Source organism: Sapajus apella, unplaced genomic scaffold, assembly GCF_009761245.1.
Source record: "Sapajus apella isolate SASKATOON/1434 unplaced genomic scaffold, GSC_monkey_1.0 scaffold114, whole genome shotgun sequence".
NCBI classification, from domain to species: Eukaryota; Metazoa; Chordata; class Mammalia; order Primates; family Cebidae; genus Sapajus; species Sapajus apella.
The window spans coordinates 1,597,478-1,602,191 of NW_022437054.1; the positions used below are offsets into that span (position 1 = coordinate 1,597,478).

A 4,714-nucleotide genomic window follows, 5' to 3' on the forward strand; every position below is an offset into this window, starting at 1 on the left:
GTACCTGGGATTTTTGCTTGACGTGGCTCCAGCCTGTGTACTGACTGATCACCCTATACCCCAACACCAGGTTTTCCCTAGACACATGATTTTTTTTTAACTGGCAGGCCCCAAGTGATAGTTTTCTCTGTCTTTGTACCAGTTTATTCTAACAATAGACTTTTTCTCTGGAGACTGACATCCCTCAAAGAATGGTGGGAACTGCTCTGATAGCTTTTAAAGGGTCAACTCTTGCCCAACGTTTTAGAAAGCAATTTTGTTCTTGAAAGATGTTCAGAAAGAAGTGGGGGTAAAAAACAAGCAGCAAACAAATGTATTAAAAATATGCAAACAACTTGGAACAAAACTGAAACCAAAAGTTTATTTACCAGGATCAGAAACACAAACTGTCTTTTTACTAGAAATGACTTGCCAGGATAGATAAGAAGTCTTTTATAGTCCCAGGCAAGATACAAGAGCGTTTACTACAGTGACTTAACCCACTCAGGTCCTAAATAAGCTCAACAGACAGCTGCTATCAAAGGAAGGAAGCTTAACCTGAGAGATGATGTACCTGGGTAGGAAAAAAAAAAGGCAGTTATGGAAGTGCAGTGCACAAAAAGCTCAATTGTGTGTACCTTGCCTTGTCCCAAAGGTCGCCAGTCTCTTCCAAAGGTAACCTTGTTCCATCCCACTTCTGACCACAGAGTATGTCAACCCCAAAAAAGACATTTGAGAAACTTATTTCTAGATGTGTTGAATTTTTTCAGGAATAGAAAAAATGGTTTATCAGATATTCATGGAATGGCAAATCACAAGTGCTTCTGCTGGAAGGTAATGGGAAGCTTTTGTTAGCAAAGAGAGAGAGGTTTATGTAACCTGCTTAGGAACAGTGTTTATTGGTTCTAAAGGCTTAAGTCAGAGTTGTCATCAGTTTATTGGTGGAGATGCTGTTACTGGGCAAGTTTTCCTTAGAGTATCTTTTTGGAATTACTACAGCCCTAAAGAGTGTCCAGTGATGTACGTTTTTTTAGTTAAATGAGATATATTATTACAGTTAATTAATTTTACCTCCTTCCTTTCCCCCGACAAAATCTTGCTCTGTTGCCCAGGCTGGTGAGCAGTGGCACAATCTCAGCTCACTGCAACCTCTGCCTCCTGAGTTCAAGTGATTCTCCTGCCTCAGCCTCCTGAGTAGCTAGGATTACAGGCATGTGCCACCATGCTCAGCTAATTTTTGTATTTTTAGTAGAGACATGGTTTCACCATGTTAGCCAGGTTGGTCTTGAACTCCTGACTTCAAATGATATGCCCATCTTGACCTCCTAAAGTATTGGGATTACAGGCATGAGCCACTGTGCCCGGCCTAGTGATACACTTTCTACAATCATTTGTCATTTGAAACAAATTGGAAAGGTGAAAAAGCTTGGTAAGTGGGTGCCTCAGGAGCTGACTGAAAAAAATTTTTTTTTTTTAATCGCCGTTTTGAAGTGTTGTTCTTTTTCATTCTATCCAACAATGATGAACCATTTCTTGATTGGATCGAGACATGGCAAAAAGTGAATTTTATATGACAACCAATGATGACCAGCTCAGTGGTTGGACCAAGAAGATGCTCCAAGGCGCTTCCCAAAGCCAAACTTGCACCAAAAAAGGTCATGGTCACTATTGGGTGATCATCTGCTGTTCTGATCCACTGCAGCTTTCTGAATCCCAGTGAACCATTACATCTGAGAAGTATTCTCACCAAATTGAAGAGATGCACTGAAAACTCCCAATGCGCCCAAACGTCAGTGTAGGGCGCAGACCGCGGTGGTGCAGCATTCTGTTAGAAGTTCTGTCTCGGTTGTCTTTTGCGAGCCATGGAGAGTGACTTTTATCTACGTTACTACGTGGGGCACAAGGGCAAGTTCGGCCACGAGTTCCTGGAGTTCGAGTTCCGACCGGACGGGAAATTAAGATATGCCAACAACAGCAATTACAAGAATGATGTCATGATCAGAAAAGAGGCTTATGTACATAAAAGCGTGATGGAGGAACTGAAGAGAATAATTGATGACAGTGAAATTACCAAAGAGGATGATGCGCTGTGGCCTCCTCCTGACCGAGTGGGCTGGCAGGAGCTTGAAATCGTTATTGGAGATGAACACATTTCTTTTACAACATCAAAAATTGGTTCCCTTATTGATGTCAATCAATCCAAGGATCCAGAAGGCTTACGAGTATTTTATTATCTTGTCCAGGACCTGAAGTGTTTGGTCTTCAGTCTTATTGGATTACACTTCAAGATTAAACCAATCTAGATTGAATATTGGTGTGGACATGGAGGGGTGGGGGTAGCTTTTAATTAGCATTATCAAGAAAATTTTGTGTATATCAGGGCAGTATTTTTTTATAAACTATTGTCTTTAATAAATGTGATAAAATCTAAAAAAAAAAAAAAAAGAAAACTCCCAATGCCTGCAGCCAGCATTGGTCAACAGAAAGAGCCCAATTCTCCTTGACAGCACCTGACCACACATCACACAAATACTCCAAAAGTTGAATGAATTGGGTTATGAAGTTTTGCCTCATCTGCCATATTCACCTGACCTCTCGCCAACTGACTACCACTTCTTCAAGCATCTCGACAATTTTTTTACAGGGGAAGCGCTTTTATAATCAGTAGAATACAGAAAATGCTTTTCAAGAGTTTCTTGAATACTGAAGCATGAATTTTTACACTACAGGATTAAACAAACTTATTTCTCATTGGCAAAAATGTGTTGGTTGTAATGGTTCCCATTTTCATTAATAAACATATGTTTGAGCCTCGTTATGATTTAAAATTCACGATCCAAACCGCAGTTACTTTTGCACCAACCTAGAAATACTTGTATACGTGTGAAACATGCCAGCCTTGCAAGGCAGATGTGTGACAGATGTGAAGGGATTTCTTGAGAGGTTTCTAGGAAGCCTTTGGAAGCAGTTCTTATCTCTGACAGGCAAGCATGAGCCCCCTCTTTCGTGCATTACCAGCCCTGTTTTGTTAGGGTCTGACAAGAGCTATTTCATCCTGGTATGTGCAATTCTCACAGCTTGTATAGATAAAATTTTGCAACTCTGCAAATATTTCTGCAGAGTAAACATCTAGGAATAGAAGAGGTAGTTCAGAGAGTAAACATGTGAAATTCTAATAGCTATTGTCAACGGCCCTCCTTAGTGCTGGTACTAATTAGACTTCTAAAAGCTGTGTGTGATAGGAGCTGTTTATTCTCAGCCTCACTAGAAATACTCTGTTCAATGTTTTTCAGTTTTCCTACTTGATAAATGAGCAGTGATTTCTTAGTATTGTTTTAATTTGAATTTGTTATGAGAAAAGTTGAGCATCTTTTCTCATGGTTAAAATGCTGTTATGTTTTCTTTTTTGTTAACTGTTCTTCTGATCTTTTTTTTTAATCTTTTTGTTTTTTTCCTTTTTGTGGAGAATGGGGTCTTGCTCTATTGTCCAGGCAGGTCTTGAACTCCTGGGGCTCAACCTATTCTCCCGCTTCTGCCTCCCTAAGAGCTGGGATTACAGGTGTGAGCCACAGCGCCCAGCAATTATTTATAGTGTTTTATCATATAGGCTTAATTTTTTTTTGTTTTGTTTTCGAATCAGGGTCTCATTCTGTTGCCCAGGATGGAGTGTAGTGGCACAATCATGGCTCATTGTAACCATCTCCTAGGCTCAAGTAAATCCTCCCACCTCAGCCTCTCAAGCAGCTGGGAATATAGGTGTGTGCCACCATGCCAAGCTAATTTTTATATTTTTTGTTTGTAGATAACGGGGTTTTACCACGTTGCCCAGGCTAATCTGGAAATCCTGGGCTCAAGTGTTTTGCCCGCCTCACCCCCCAGAGTGCTGGGATTATAGATGTGAGCCACAGTACCAAGCCAACAATTTTTACGACTTCTGGATTCGTGTTATACTGTTGGCCCTTTGTATCTGTGAGTTCTGCATCCCAACCATGGATTGAAAATATTCCAAAAAGTCAAACAATAAAAATGCAAAATTTAAAACAATACATTAAAAACTATTTTCATAGTTCTTACACCGTATGTGATATTAGAAGCAATGCTCATAAGTATAGAGATAATTTAATGTTCGCAGGTTATATGCAAATACTGCACCATTTTATATAAGAGATTTGAGCATCCATGGACTTTGGTATCTGAGGGGGAGGTCCTGGAACAACTGTGCCATGTACACAGGGGAACTACTGTAATCAGGAAGGCTTTTATTTGCTGTGGTTTGAATGTCTCTCAAAGCTCATGTGTTGGAAACTTAATCCCCAGTGCAAGTGTTGAGAGGTGGGACTTTTAAGAGGTGATTAGGTCATGATGACTGTGCCCTCATGAATGGATTAATGTTGTTATTTTGGGATGAGTTCCTGACAAATAGATGAGTTTAGCCTCCTTCTCCCTTACTCTCTCATATGTGCTGTTGTGCCCTCTGTCCTTCCACCATGGGATGATAGAGTAAAAAGTTCCTAGCCAGGTACCACCCCCTGAACTTGGACTTCCAAGCCTGCAGAAGCATGAGCCAAATACATTTGTTTGTTACCACTCAGCCTCAACTGGGTGCAGTGGCTCACACCTGTAATCCCAACACTTTGGGAGGCCGAGGCAGATGAATCACCTCAGGTCAGGGGTTCAAGACCAGCCTGACCAATATGGTGAAACCATTATCTCTACTAAAAATACAAAAATTAGC

General features: G+C 40.6%; 1 pseudogene across 1 annotated transcript; it reads left to right on the forward strand.

Annotated features, from left to right (window-relative positions):
* The first annotated feature begins 1,767 nt into the window (after positions 1-1,767).
* Positions 1,768-2,402, forward strand: LOC116537843 (annotated as a pseudogene). The gene has a single exon (XR_004263384.1). The product of XR_004263384.1 is annotated as a protein mago nashi homolog pseudogene (transcript).
* The last annotated feature ends 2,312 nt before the right edge of the window (positions 2,403-4,714 follow it).